Source organism: Plecotus auritus (genome assembly GCF_963455305.1).
Source record: "Plecotus auritus genome assembly, chromosome: 14".
In the NCBI taxonomy this organism is placed as follows: Eukaryota; Metazoa; Chordata; class Mammalia; order Chiroptera; family Vespertilionidae; genus Plecotus; species Plecotus auritus.
In genome coordinates, this window is record NC_137780.1 from 15,950,793 (window position 1) to 15,966,756 (window position 15,964).

Genomic DNA, 15,964 nt, shown 5'->3' on the forward strand with positions numbered 1-15,964 from the left:
AGCGCCCCAACTTGACTCAGATATTATTATTATTATTTTTTTAAAATATATTTTATTGGTATTTTACAGAGAGGAAAGGAGAGGGATAGAGAGCTAGAAACATCGATGAGAGAGAAACATCGATCAGCTGCCTCCTGCACACCCCCCACTGGGGATGTGCCCGCAACCAAGGTACATGCCCCTGACCGGAATCGAACCCGGGACCCTTCAGTCCGCAGGCCGACGCTCTATCCACTGAGCCAAACCGGTTTCGGCGACTCAGATATTATTAAAAGCCATCAAGCATTTACTTAGATTCCTGTCCTAAGGTTTAAAAAATACTTGCTTGAAAAGAGATTAAGAAAAGCCCACAATGGCTGAAGTCCCATTTTGAGATTGTATTGCCAACTATGGCCAAAAATCATAAATAAGAAACATTTTAAGTGAGACTAAAAGCTCAGGTATGTGATAAAGCTAAACTATAGATATGGTTATCATAAAGCTCTTCCCTGTTCCATACTTACAAATACTTTGCTCACCTTTATGGTTAAACATACAGTAATATTTGCAGGTGAAGTGTGATTTCTGTTTCTGCCTTTTAGCTGCATACCTTTGGAATGCGCCATCCCACGTCGGACTGATGCATGCTAAGCTGCCTGTTCTTTCCGGAGTCCATTGCTGTGTTACGTTGCTTGAGGTTGTGATTAAGTGATCATATTTGCTTTTTTGCTTGTCCTCCTGTGGTAATCCCAATTAAGTACAGCAGCTCTTGGGCAATCCTGCTTTTATTCAACCTCTTGGTGCATCTGGCTCAATTGATTTGTCTGTATTAAATGTTTCTAAATGGATTACATTCCTGATCTTATTAATCATGCTTCCCCCCTCAGTGCTAAGTAATCTGCAGCCTCATTATTACATGTGCCCCTCAACTGAAAATATTGTGAATCCTACACATCCAGGACTTTGTTTAGGAGAAGGGCTTTTAAAAAATACAACCTGAGCTGGTGTGGCTCAGTGGTTGAGTGTTGACCCATGCATCAAGAGGTCACGGTTCGATTCCCGGTCAGGGCACATGCCTGGGTTTCTGGCTCAGTCCCCAGTGGCAGCTGAATGATGTTTCTCATCAATGTTTCAATTTCTCTCTCTCTCCCACCCCCCTCGCTTCTACTCTCTAAAAATCATTGGGGGGAAGCAGTCCTCCGGTGAGGATCAACAACAAAAACATACAACATGATCCTTGATTATTTCAGCGTCCTGATTGATATCCTATGACGACTACTGATAGCTTTCAGAATGACATTTGAACTCCATAGCATGGCATACAGAATTTTTAATGATATGGTCCTTATCTATTTCCCTAATCTTTTTCTTTACTTTTAAGAAATAATTTTTAGAAGCTTTGAAACAATCTAAAACATACAGAAAAATTGCAAGTACAGTACAATGTTTTCCCCTCTGAACCATTTAACAGTGAAGTGCCAACTTGATGCCCTATATGTTTGAATGTATTTCCTACATTCTTTTGATAACCACATGCAACTATTAAAATCAAGAAATTAATACTGATGTATTACTATCTTCTAATCTTTAGAACTCATTCAAGTTTGTCAGTTGTCCTGATAATATCTTTATAGCAAAAGGATTCAGAAGGATTCATTTCAGAGTCACATGTTGCATTTGGATGGCATGCCTTATAGTGTCAATCATTCTGGACTAGGTGTTCAGATTTTTCTCAACTTTCATGACTTTGACACCTTTTTATTTATTGATTGATTTTATTATTGACTTTAGGGAGAGAGAGACATCGATATTGATGTGAGAAACATGATCCCCTACCGGGGATCGAACCCACCACCTTTTGGTGTTCAGGACGATGCTCCGACCAACTGAGCCACACCTCCCAGGGCATGACGCTGACACTTTGGAAGATTGCAGCTAGTTATTCTGCAGCATTTGTAGTAACCCTCATTTAGGGCTTGTTTCCTTCTGATAATACATCTTTGGCAAGAATCTCCTAGAAGTGATGCTGTGTTCCACTCATTGCATCCTATCAAGTGCTGCATGATTTTTTAAAAAGACGTTTTTATTATTGATTTTAGAGAGAGAGGAAGGGAGAAGAGGGGGTGACAGAGAGAGAGAGAGAGAGAGAGAGGGAGAGTGAGGAATCTGTGTGAGAGGGTAACATTGATTGGCTGCCTCCTGCATGCCCCCAGTTGGGGATTGAGCCCCAAACTAGTCATGTGCCCTGACCAGGAATTGAAGCAACAATACCCGGATGCATGGGACGATGCTCAACCAACTGAGCCACACTGGCCTGAGCAAATGCATGATTTTATATTGCTCCAAATGCTATCAGTATTCATCTTATTCACTCCCCCCTAGTCTCATTGAGGTATAATTGGCAAATACCAGTGTTCATTTTATTTATTTTATTCGGGTGGTCTCTGCCAGGCCTCTCTACTGTAAAGTTACTTTTTTCTCCTTGGTAATTAATAAGTATTTTGTGAGGAAGAACTTTGAAGTTATTTACATATCCGTTTCTCATTAAACTCATATATCAGTTTGAGTTCATGATTGCTTAGTTTATTCATAGAGTATAATCCTTTACTGCCATTGTTTATTTTGAGGCTCAAATTGACCCAGATGTGGCTAGTAGGAGCCCTTTCAAGTTGGCTTCTGGGTTTGACATGGCTCCTTGCTTTCTGGCACAAGACGATGGTTTAAGCTTATCTTGTCGTTTCCCTTCTCCAGCCCTGGAATCGGCCATTTCTCTAAGGCAGGGGTGGGCAAACTTTTTGACTCGAGGGCCACAATGGGTTCTTAAACTGGACCGGAGGGCCGGAACAAAAGCATGGATGGAGTGTTTGTGTGAACTAATATAAATTCAAAGTAAAGGAGTGGAGGGGAGAGCAAGAGAACCGGATAGAATAGCCGGTAGTTTGCCCACGGCTGCTCTAAGGCGTCCTGGTTCCTTTCAGGGGAGGATGATGGAGAAGCCAGGATCCAGGCTCTTTGTGGACTCCTTGCTGTTTGGTGCTGCTGTTTTTCTAACTCCATTAGTGGATTGAACCACCTATCCTATCTAGCTATCTGCCCACTTAAACTCATACACACAGATATTTATTTCCACATATACTATATATATTTTCTCTATATATTTCTTTTAAAAATATATTTTTATTGATTTTGGAGATGGGCGGGGGGGAGAGAGAGAGAGAGAGACAGACATCAGTGATGAGAATCATTGATCGGCTGCCTCCTGTACTCCCCACACTGGGTATGGAGCCAGCAACCCGGCCATGTACCCTGACTGGGAATTGAACCGTGATCTCCAGGTTTATAGCTCAATGTTCAACCACTGAGCTATGCCAGTCGGGGCCCAAATAATTTTTTTTAAAAAAAATATGTTTTTATTGATTTCAGAGAGAGGAAGGGAGAGGGAGAGAGAGACAGAAACATCAATGCCTCATGCATGACCCTTACTGGGGATCGAGCCTGAAACCCGGGCATATGCCCTGACCAGGAATTGAATGGTGACCTCCTGGTTCAAGTGTGATGCTCAACCACTGAACCACACCAGCTGGGCCCAAATGAAGTTTTTAAAAAGTCAGAGTTTTGATTTTAGAATTCAGTGGGAAGTAATAAGATTCTGGCCAAATTATCTTACATTAACCTATTGAATTTTAGTATTACTTCTAAGTAATAGAGAAAGAGGATTAAAAAAAACATATTTTATTGATTTTTTACAGAGAGGAAGGGAGTGGGATAGAAAGTTAGAAACATCGACAAGAGAGAAACATCAATCAGCTGCCTCCAGCACACCTCCTACTGGGGATGTGCCCGCAACCCAGGTGCATGCCCTTGACTGGAATCGAACCCGGGACCCTTCAGTCCGCAGGCCGACGCTCTATCCACTGAGCCAAACTGGTCAGGGTGAGAAAGAGGATTTTAATTCGAAGAACTTTATTGATGACGTTTATTAATAAAAATATTTTCAAAAATACTTGTTTTATTTCCATTCTCTCTGGAAATAATTAGAACAGGATCTTTTTCATAATAATTATGACATCTGTTATCTCTCAGGATAAAAGTATGGAAACGCTTGTGTCTTTAGATATATACAGGGTAGGGTAAAAGTAAGTTTTCAGTTGTGAGTACATGGAACAGAGTTTATTCTTGTTACTTATTGTATTATTTTCCATATGAACAACTTTAAACCAACTTTTGCCCCACGCTGAATTTAGTGAAATGCAGTTTTTATCTGAAATGTAAAAGATTATCTTAGACTTTATATTTCTTCTTTTCAATAATGATACTTTAAAAGTTATTATAATAGGTCTGTTAAGACCTCAGGCCTTTTTGTTAAGTTTTAACTGAGCTTTTCTTTAAAATGAACTTGAAAGGAATTTTGTGAACATTTGCATTTTATTTCTTGAATTTATGATTCTGTGGCAGAAACAGGTCAAATTTCTGATGGTATAAGTTCTGACTTCAATGGTTGGGGAAAAAGAAACAATTTACATGATAGTGGGTAATAAGAAAAGGTTGTTGATTAATAATAAAAATGGAGGGTTGATAGCAGACTTTTGGCTCTCATTGAAAATCTAATGCAAAGTGGTTTAAATAATGAGAGTTTTACTAGCTAACCTATAAGAGCAAAGGAAGGGTAAACTCATAGGTTTGATGGCTCAACAGTGTTGTCAAACATCCAGATTCTTTCAGTCTCACTGCTGCTGTAGTCGAGGCTTTTCTTAACACCATCCCGCCCCCCCGCCCCCCTACCCCCAAGGTTATAGGATGGCATGGGAAGAGCAGGATTCTTTGTCCAGGTCGGGGAGAGGAAGTGGCTTCCGACAGCCCTCTTAAGAGGAGGAAGGAAAGGAAGCACTCAGAACATCCCTTCTCCAGTCTTAATGTCCACATTAGGTCTCATGTCTGTTCCTGAACCAGTCATTGCATTGGTACATGAGCTGTGTAAGGAAAGAGTAGATAACTTAATGTTAGGATTTTAAGAAGAGGGAATGGATTCTGGGTAAATTAAAAATGGTCTCCACTACAGTTGGCATTGAGTTTTACAATTTATTTTTTATTTTTATTTAAAAAAATATATATTTTATTGATTTTTTGCAGAGAGGAAGGGAGAGGGATAGAGCATTGGAAACATTGATGAGAGAGAAACATCGATCAGCCACCTCCTGCACACTCCCTACTGGGGATGTGCCCGCAACCAAGGCACATGCCCTTGACCGGAATCGAACCTGGAACCCTTCAGTCCACAGGCCGACGCTCTATCCACTGAGCCAAACTGGTCAGGGCTACAATTTATTTATAGCCTTTCTTTAGGAATTATTAGTGCTGTAGTAAAGTGTTATGGTGTTCTTTTCTTTTCCCTAACACCTTTAAGTAATACCTTCTCATGTGGGTGTTGTTGTTTTTTTAAAATATATTTTTATTAGAGGTCTGGTGCATGAGTGGGCCTAAGCCGGCAGGCGGACACCCCCACCACTGCACTCGCCAGCCGTGAGCCCGGCTTCTGGCTGAGCAGCACTACCCCTGTGGGAGCGCACTGACCACCAGGGGGCAGCTCCTGTGTTGAGCGTCTTCCCCTGGTGGTCAGTACGCATCCTAGCGACCAGTCGTTCCACTGTTCTATTTGCATATTAGGGTTTTATTATATAGGATTGACTTCAGAGAGGAAGGGAGAGGGAGAGAGAGATAGAAACATCAATGATGAGAGAGAGAATCATTGATCGGCTGCCTCCTGCAAGCCCCCTACTGGGGATCGAGCCCGCAGCCTGGCTATGTACCCTTTACTGGAATCGAACCTGGGATCCTTCAGTCTGCAAGCCGTCGCTCTAGCCACTGAGCCAAACCAGCTAGGGCTCATGTGGTTTTGATTTAAGGATTCTGAGCCAGCATTATTGTGTGGAAGAGAGAAAAGGATGCATTATAGATGTCACTAATTAAATTTTAATTTTAAAATTGCACATGGTCATTAAAATAATGCTTTTCTCATCCATGCCATCTTTTGTTGGTTTATTCCTCTCTGAATGCCTATAAAACTTGTTTATGGTATTCATTTGACAACCAATTCACTTATTTTGGATTATTAATTGTCTATATGTCACATCAAGGATCACCTCTCATTCTATGTCTAATGCAAATTCCAGTGTAACTTTTTTGTTAGTGATATCTGCAGAGGTGTGGTTAGGAGAAGGTCTGTTTAAAGTCAATTTAATAAATATTTAGTGTGCACGATAAATATGTGTATAATGGAGGTGCAGGAATTAATTATGTGTACAGTGGAGTGTGGGAACAATAAAGATGAACAACATGTGGTTCCTGCCCTCAAGAAATTAAGCAGACTGTAAGGGTATGAAAAGAGGCCCAGGAGAGAGATTACTATTGACAGGGAGAGTGAGGGATGGACGAGAGTTAATCCTGGAGACATTTGAGCTGATCCTGAGATGAGCATTTTTTGTGCATTTTAGATGGAAGGAAACAGTGGGAGGCAGAGTGTGGAGGCAGCAAGCTCAAAGGCAGCAGAGGGAGGGAATAGTGGGACACATGGTTGGAATGGTGAGTTGCAGCAGTTCAGTTGGCTTATTACATAATTTGAATCTGATTCTTTAGGCATTGGGAGCCACTGAATATGTTTCTTTTTTTTCCATTTTAAGTTTGTAATGGAAGTTGTGTATAAGAGTACTTTATTCCTGCATCTTCTCAATTGTGTTTTCCTTGTATTTTCCTTTCCTACTTGGTGAGATTTGGCTTTACAATCAAGGATCTCTTTGCGGTCTCTGTCCAGCTTTAGTCCAGTGATCACCACCTTGCTGGGGTGAATGCCCGCATGAGCAGTGGCACCGTTAGCTTTCTCCCGTTGCACTCGTTCTGTGTACCTGGCCTATCTCTTTCTGTGAACAGGGGCTACTTTGCCCACTTGCTGCCCTTTGTAATGCCCTCGAACAACCTGAGCTTCATCATCCTTTCGGATGGGCATGGATCGAACATTGTACTTCTGTCTCAGCTCTTTGGAAAGAGAAGACATAATCTTCCTTTGAATGTGGGAAGGTGCACTGAAATGCCTTTTACGGTTCTTGCTCCGGTCAGAAGTCACAAAGGGATTGAACTTCATTTTGACCACTGGTACTCCTACGATATGTATTTGTTTTTAAAACAAGACTTGGAAACTGTTTTCTATCAAAGAATAAGTACTCTTAAGATTTGTAGTCTTTTGTTATGATAGAATGTTTGGTTAATATATTCATTAATTCATTTTAACAAATATTTATTTCATACTTTCTCTGTGGTAGGTACCAGTTTCTGGAGATACAACAGTGAATAAGACAGTCAGGGTGTCTGCTATCATGGAGCTTACCTCATAATTTAGGAGAGTCAGAAAATAAACATGTAAATAAGTAGGATTATTTCAGATATTGGTAACAGTTATAAGGAAAATAAGCATATGACAGTGTTTGGAGTGGTAATTTAGACTGGTTGGTCACAGGATGAAGTCCATGTTTTTGGCCCGAGGAACCAGATGAATAACAGCTCGTATTTATTATTATTATTATTTTTTCTTTTTTAAAAATATTTTTTAATTGATTTCATAGAGGAAAGGAGAGGGAGAAAGAGATAGAAACATCAGTGATGAGAGAGAATCATTGATTGGCTGCCTCCTGCACGCCCCCTACTGGGGATCGAGCCCGCAACCTGGGCATGTGCCCTTGACTGGAATCGAACCTGGAACCTTTCATTCTGCAGGCCGACACTCTGTCCACTGAGCCAAACCAGCTAGGGCTCATATTTATTATTTACTGTGTGTCAGGGACCATGAAGCAGTTTTCATGGATTGTCTCACTTAATCATCATCTAAAGAAGGGAGCATTATCCCTATTTCACAGATGAGGAAACTGAGGCACAGGTCTGTAGTCTCATCTATCCTATATAATAAAAGCCTAGGTGGCATTGCACAACACCCTCATGCGATGTTGTCACAAGATGGCCGCCGCATGGTTGTCACAAGATGGCCACCATAACATGGCCATGACAAGATGGCTGCCACAAGATGGTCACCACATGATGGCTGGCAGGGGAGGGCAATTGTGGGTGATCAGGCTGTCAGGGAAAGTCAGTTGGGGGCGAACAGGCCAGCAGGGGAGGGCAGTTGGGGGTGATCAGGCCGGCAGGGGAAGGCAGTGGGGGGCCGTTGGGGGCGAGCAGGCTGGCGGGCAGAGTGGTTAGGGGTGATCAGGCAGGCAGGCAGGTGAGTGGTTAGGAGCCAGCGGTCCCGGATTGCGAGAGGGATCACAGATTGGAGAGGGTGCAGGTCGGGCTAAAGGACACTCCCCCCCCCCCCCCCCGCACCCATGCATGAATTTTGTGCACCGGGCCACTAGTATATATATATATATATATATATAAGGCTAATAGCAAAGTGTCCCCTCCGAGTTTGACTGGGAGAACAGGAGTTCGATTGCTTGCTATGATGTGCACTGACCAGGGGGTGGGCTGGAACATGGTGGGTGACCAGCGGCAGTGGCGGGGCACTGAGGGAGCGAGGGAAGGAGGACGTGGGGGGGGGTGGAGTGCACGGGTGGTGAGGGAAGGAGGAGGCCGGGAGGTGGGGAACCTGACCGGCCCTGATCGCCAGGCAGGTCTAGGGACCCTGCCCGTGCATGAATTTCATGCAATGGGCTTCTAGTAGCTAATAAATGGTGATGTCAAGATTCAAATCATTTGATTTTAGAACACACACTCTTAGTTGCAATTACTCATTTGTACTGCCACACTGAGATAGCATATATGATGGGGAGGGCTATGGATGGGGTGAGAATTAAGAATTCTGTTTTGGCCATGTTGAGTTTGGGACAGTAGCCAGTATATTAGTTATTGGGAAGGGTAGGACTGGAGATATAAATTTTAGATTCATTCATCAGCTTATAGGTAAAGCCATGGGTTAGAGATTTCTTAAAGAAAATATGTCAATAGGAAAGATAAAGTGGCCAAGAATTGACTCTTGAGGCATGCAAAATTTAGAGCTTGGGCAGTGGAAGAGGAGCCAGAAATGGAGAGTGGCCAGTGATGTGGAAGAAAATTAGAAGATTGTCAGGGAGCAAAATACGTTTCAGAGGAAAGGAATGTCACATGTCGTGAATGTGGCTCACATGCAGGCAGGCGTCCAAGTGGAGTCCGATGAGGAGCAAGTGAAAGTAAAGTGGGAGTCACATGGGTGGCTCTTGAAGGGGTTTCAGTGATGAGGGGCCAAGCAGTTGGGGATAGTTAGAGGGAACATGCGGCTTTTAAGCGTGAGGGGAAATGGTGGTTGATAAAATGATCCCACAGGAGAGAGAAATTTAGGGAATGTGCAGACAGGGATTGGGCTTCCATTGGAGCAGGGCACTTGATTTTCTTGGTTTTGTTGGTTTTATAGTCAGAGGACAAGGTTTAGATACAGGTTAAGTTGGTAGATTCTGTGGTGGGAAGATAAAGCAGTTCACTTCCAATTGCTTCTATGATTTCAATAATGTTTAAGACAAAGGAATCAGCTGAGAGCATTGGGAGGTATTGAGATTGTAGAAATTGAACGAGAGGAGCTAAGTGTGTCAGGATCCCCAAGACCACCCCCAGTCTAGGAGGCTGAGTGGCTTTTACCCAGAGCCAGTGAGTTCCCGGCCCCTCCCCCCCTCTTTTTGTGTGAGGGTGTGCCTAGCCCAGGGTTATTTTGGCAGGGTGAGAGCCAAGTTCAGGTCTCCTGAGTCTCTGGACGTCTCTGTCCCATTCCTCTTATCTGCCCCGGCTTTGTTGTCAAACTCTCAGATGTGGAGTTGGAACGCTGGGTAGCCAAAGCTCTGACTCTGGGCGGAGGTGGAGGGTGCTCAGACAGTTGCTGCCTGGTGCTCAGGGCAGGGCCTGGAGTCTCACTCGCCCTGGCTCCGTACAGGCACCGGGCATCTGCCACGGGAGGCTCACCAGCTGGAGGTGGACAAGCCTGTGAGCTCTGGGCTGCTTCTGGGGGGCCTGGGCTGGCTGGCTTTGGGGTCCAGGACAGGAGCCTTGTCCAGATCACAAGGGCTGGAACGAGGCTGGTGGCCGTTGGCAGGTGGACTGCCTCTGCTCCAAGGGTGGGGAGCTACTTGGCCTGGTGGTACCCTAAGAGCTGTGTTCTGTGATGTCCCTGGAGTTCCCGGGCGTGTCTGGGATGGGGAGTATGGAAAAAAGGGAGGCCGAGGTGCTGGGGCTCTGAACCTACTGACCTCCACCTGGTTCTGGGTAAAAACCAAAGCAGCCAATTCGGAAAAAGAGTTTTAAGGATTAAAAGGATTTCTGAAAAACAATTTTTTTTTTTTTTTTTTTCTGCAGCATTAAAGGGGTTTTGATAGGGCACCTGATTGGTTTTCCTAGTTTGGTCTGGCCTGGATTCTCCATGCTCACAGGGGCCATTTTGTTTTGGGGTACAGAGTACTAGAATTTGGGAGGATGTGGTGAGGGGCAGCAGCAGGCCTGGCGCTGTGTCAGGACTATGGAACTGGCACTGGACAGCTACTGACGGAACCTTGGCCGCCAATAGCAGCCAGTCTGTCCCGGGGAATCGCGGAGGCAGCCCGGCCCGGAGAGACAGCTCTGACCTCCCGAATTGCTGTGCTGATAGGCACTGTCAGCAACCTTAGCTTAGAGTGAGGGAGGGCCAAGACAGTGATCCCCAGCCAAGAGTCGTCCTCACATAATGCAGATGATCTCTGTTTACAAACAGCTTCCAGGCCCTGGCTGGTTTGGCTCAGTGGATAGAGCGTCGGCCTGCAGGCTGAAGGGTCCTGCGTTCGATTCCAGTCAAGGACACATGCTCCGTTGCGGGCTTGATCCCCAGTGGGGTGTGCAGAAGGCAGCCAATCAATGATTCTCTTTCATCATTGATGTTTCTATCTCTCTCTCCCTCTCCCTTCCTCTCGGAAATCAATGGGAAAAAAAAAAAGAAAAAGAAAAAGCTTCCAGAATGGAATCCATTTAAAAAATTTTTTATTGATTGTTTTAGAGAGACAGGGAGAGGGCGAAAGAGAAACATCTATGGCTGTCTCCTGTACGGGGATGAGGAGGGTGAGGATGGGGTGGGCAGGGCATGTGACCAGGTTCAAACCAGCAACCTTTGGTTCATGGGAGGACCCGCAACCAACTGAGCAACACCAGCCAGGGCAGGATGGAGTCCATTTTTAAAAAAAGATACATTTTATTGATTTTTTACAGAGAGGAAGGGAGAGGGATAGAGAGTCAGAAACACAGATGAGAGAGAAACATCGATCAGCTGCCTCCTGCACACCTCCCACTGGGGATGTGCCTGCAACCAAGGTACATGCCCATGACCGGAATCGAACCTGGGACCTTTCAGTCCGCAGGCCGATGCTCTATCCACTGAGCCACACCGGTCAGGGCTGGAGTCCATTTTTAAGGTATCATTCATTTATGCCTGAGAGTCAGTTAACTAGAATCAGATTAAACATTTTTTGTTAAAATATAAATTGTCAATTTCACTTTTTTAAATGTCTGCTAAAGCTCAGGATTATGATAATCTAGTGCAGCAGTCTTCAAATTTAGTTATCTGTACAGTGCATGAAGACTTCCCAGGGGTGTGAGGGTAGATGTCGTTTTATGGGAATCAAATTCCAGATTCTCAACTTCACCAAGTATTCTTTTCTGAAAACCAACTATTTGAGAACACTCTGAAACCTGTTAACTTTACTTTCCACTCCCATTTCACAGTTGCCCACCTCTCACTTTATAAAGTAAAGGCATACTTCTTGCTCTGGTGCATTGCTTTGGGCTGTGAAAATCTCCTGAGCCCAAAACAAAAGGGACTATTTGAGAATGCATCTCCCCAGGGGAGGGCAAAACAAAAAGAGCTTCTATAAAAAGTATTGAAGTAGGTGTTATATTTCACTAGCTTACAAACTGGTGGCAAAGCTCTAGCATCTATCTTTCTGAAAACTGAAGCAAAACAGTTGATACTGGGCTATGTAATAACACATTCATTTGAATTAAAAATTAAAGTCAGACTTTTTAAAAAAAATAATTCTTTATTTTTGAAAGTATTACATATGTCCTCCCTTTTCCCTCATTGACCCCCCCACCCCACTCCCCTAAAGTCAGACTTTTTCTAACAAAATAAGTCTTATTTTTGCTTAGTGGCTTGCCAGTGAGGACTGGCTTTGCCATTAGATTATATGGAGGACATTTCCCATAAATTTTTATAAATTTCAGGTTTTGATGGAGTTCTATTTAAAGCACATATGCAATATGAAATATGTTGGAAATTACATCATTTACAACTATTAAACCTATACTTAAATATTTGAGTTATAATTTAAAACTGTTTAAGGGAGTACGTTGTTTTTCCGAAATCTTTGTAGAGACAGTATATGAACAAAAATATTTCATGACCACTGCTAGCGTGTTTGTAGAAAAAGGCTGGGTTGTGGACTCAATCTGAGTGGCCCAGCGTTGAATCTTGTCCCTGGCAATATTGACTTTAGAAGGTAACTTGGTTCAATGGTTGCATGTCGACCTAGGAATCAAGAGGTCATGGTTCAATTCCTGGTCAGGACACATGCCTGGATTTCTGGCTCGATCCCCAGTTGGGGCGGGCGGGGGGAAGAGGCGTGCAGGAGGCAGACTATCGATGATGTTTCTCTCACATCAATGTTCCTATCTCTCTATCCCTCTCCCTCTCTCTCTAAAAATCAATCTTCAATCTATGTATATAAAAGCCTAAGCGACTGCCCAACTGTTTGACCAGTAGCTATGACACACACTGACCACCAGGGGGCAGAGCTGCCGAGCGACAGCAACTTTGCAGAGTGCCCTCTTGCACTCCAGGACCCCTCGGGGGATGTTGGACTGCTAGTTTTGGCCCAGTCTCTGCAGGCCAGGCGTAAAGACCCCATCTGCCAGAGGGACCCTGCTCACTCTGCAGATGCCCTTGGACCCCTGGCACTGCCCCAGGTGCGGCCAGCCGGGGAGGTACCTTGGGATATTGGCTCTAGGGCGTGTCCAGCCCAGCTCGCCCAGCCCCGCCCTGGTGGCCACCTTCTACTTAATTTCAATGTGCATGAATCCGTGCACTGGACCTCTAGTAAAAATATATTAACCTACAGGAAGTTCTTTAAACAGTTATTTAAAAACCACTTAACAGTTTTTACTAGTATATCTCTATTCCTAGTTTCCTAAGAGGTTTTAAGTTTTTTGTTATTTTATTATAAGTGAATATTGAATTTTATCATTTATTTGCATTTGTTGAGATAAACATATGATTTTGCATCTTTATTCCATTAATCTAGTGATTAACAATGAAGTTTGAATGTTGAATGCATCTTGCACTCCTGGATTAAATCCACGTTAGTTGTAATGTAACATATTACTGAATTTGATTATGATCTTTTGCATTGTGTGTACAAGGAAGATTAGCCTATAGTTTTCTTATATTGTCTGTGGAAGGATTTGATATCAAGTATATGCTGGCCTCATAAAACAGGTTGGAAAGTATCCTCTCATATAATGCTGTTATCATTTCTACCTTAGATATTTGAAAGTTTGAAGAATTCAACAACAAATCTATATCATTTTTTTATATCAATTTTTTATTAAATATAGGATTATTTAAGTTTTCTATTAGTCTTTGTTTCATTTGACAAGTTGAGTTTTTATAGGAATTTGCTCACTTAATTTTAAAATTTATTGGCATAAATTTGTCAAAATAATCCTGTTTAATCTCTTATCATCAGTTATTGCATACATTTTTTTAATACTGCTTATTTATGTCTTCTCTTTTCTTGATGTTTTTAGAGATGTGTCAGTCTTGTGAAAGAATCAATTTTTTTGTAATGTTGATTTTTTCTATTTTTATTCTACCATTCTTTTTTAAATGCTTTCTAATTTCCTATTTCTATTTTATTTTTGAACTGCAAATTGTTTACAGGTGTGTTTTAATTTCTAATGTTTCTTTTGCAGTTGTATCTGTGACTAGACCAAGCTTGTTATTTATATTGTTCAGATTTTTATCTGCTTCACCTATCAATTACTCAGAATGTGTATTAAAGTTACCTATCTTGATGGGGTATTTGCCAATTTTTCTATGTAATAGTATCAGTTTTTGCCATTTACATACTTTGAGGCTAGATTAAGTATATAGAGTGTAGAATTACTATATTTTCCTGATGAATTGCTCCTTTTATGTAATCACAGTCATTATTTCTAGTGAGGATTTTTGCCTTAGAGTTCCCTCCTTTTTCTCTTATTAACATAAAAAATGTAACTTTATTTTATTTGTCTGGTTTATCTTTGCATTTTTTTTATTTTCATTCTTTCTAAATTTTTGTGTTTGGATTTTTTTTTGGAGAAGCACGTAACTGGATTTTCCTCCTCTCATTGTGAAATCTTTGTATTTTAACTGTAGTGTGCCAGCTATTTACATTTATTGTAAATAGTAATTTACTTGGATTTACTTCTACCATTAAAAAATATTTTTTATTGATTTCAGAGAGGAAGGGAGAGGGAGAGAGAGATAGAAACATCAATGATGAGAGAGAATCATTGATTGAGTGCCTCCTGTATGCCCCCCACTGGGGATCAAGCCCGCAACCCGGGCATGTGCCCTTGGCTGGAATCAAACCCAGGACCCTTCAGTCCGCAGGCTGATGTTCTATCCAGTGAGCCAAACCATCTGGGGTCCATTTTTTTTTTTTACCTCTTAAAATATTTATTTTTCCATATGTTTTCACTATCTTTTGGGTTAATTCAGTGTATTTTTCTGAACCAATTTTCCTCTGTACTTGTTTGGATGACATACACTCTATTTCTCTTCCTTTGGAGGCTATCTGATTGCAACTTCTACATGTAAGTTATCAAAGTGTAAAGTCGTTTATGCTTCTCCTCAGAATCCTCTTTTGTGGTCCCTAGTCTCTATTTCTTTTAATTGGGAGGGAGAGAATCTGTTTGGGATAGCTTGGATCAGATATCTCCTTCTGGATCATAGCTATTGTAAGGTGTGGGGAGGGGGGGAATTTCATTTATTTATTATTATTTTTTGGAGGGGAGGAGAATTTTAGTAGATACTTGGCCATTGGGTTCCTCTCTCTAACTCCTTATAGCCTTTCTGCACCATATATTATGAACTTTTATCACTATATATTAATGACTCTTATCAGAAAAGCAGAATTGTTACAAACTCAAGTGTATCTAATTCCATAGGCTTTCTATAACACTTTTTGTCACAAATTCACATCTGAAATCTTTTCCTTCTCTTCCTCTGCCTTCACCTCCTTATTCTCTTCCTTCCCCGCCTCCTGTTTTTGTATAGGTGTATATTTGAAACCTGTCAAAGCAAGTTCCCCCATCCCAACTGGTCATCTCCCTATGGCTATGTGGTTTCCAAAGCGTTGGGTCGTTTATGCTCTTTTCCTGGTTCTCCATTGTGCTTATCTCCTTGAGAACTTGGAAACTGTGACTGTCTTTTCAGTGTTCCACAATTAGAGTGAACTATGCCCTAAGCATTAATGGAGGTTCAGGACCACGGACAGATGTTTGTGTGCCACCTGTCTGTCTCACACCCAAACATTTAGCCAGCTAAGACATTCTTCTGAAGCCTCCAGTGTTTGTTGTTCTTTTCATTTTAAGTCGAACTCCTCATTTTTCTCCATCAACTTATAGCCAGGTCTTGCCTTTAGGAAGTTTTCATCTCATCTTTTTAAGTACTTACCTTACCAGTACCTTTGAGGTAATAAATAGTTTTGTCTCCTTAAAGAAATTGAGAATTAGATAGGCTAAGAAACTTATCCTACACTAGAGGCCCGGTTTGGCTCAGTGGATAGAGCGTCGGCCTGTGGACTCAAGGGTCCCAGATTCGATTCCGGTCAAGGGCATGTACCTTGGTTGCAGGCACATCCCCAGGAGGGGGTGTGCAGGAGGCAGCTGATCGATGTTTCTAACTCTCTATCCC

The 15,964-nt window shown here is 42.3% G+C and overlaps 1 protein-coding gene and 1 pseudogene across 12 annotated transcripts in view; one reads left to right on the forward strand and one right to left on the reverse strand.

The window, feature by feature from the left end:
* The window catches only part of CDC42BPA (CDC42 binding protein kinase alpha), a 203,235-nt gene that overhangs the window by 9,989 nt on the left and 177,282 nt on the right, over window positions 1-15,964 (forward strand). The gene's annotated exons all lie outside the window — the stretch shown is intronic.
* Window positions 6,687-7,129, reverse strand: LOC308238884 (large ribosomal subunit protein uL24-like; annotated as a pseudogene). Its single transcript has one exon. The product of its transcript is annotated as a large ribosomal subunit protein uL24-like (transcript).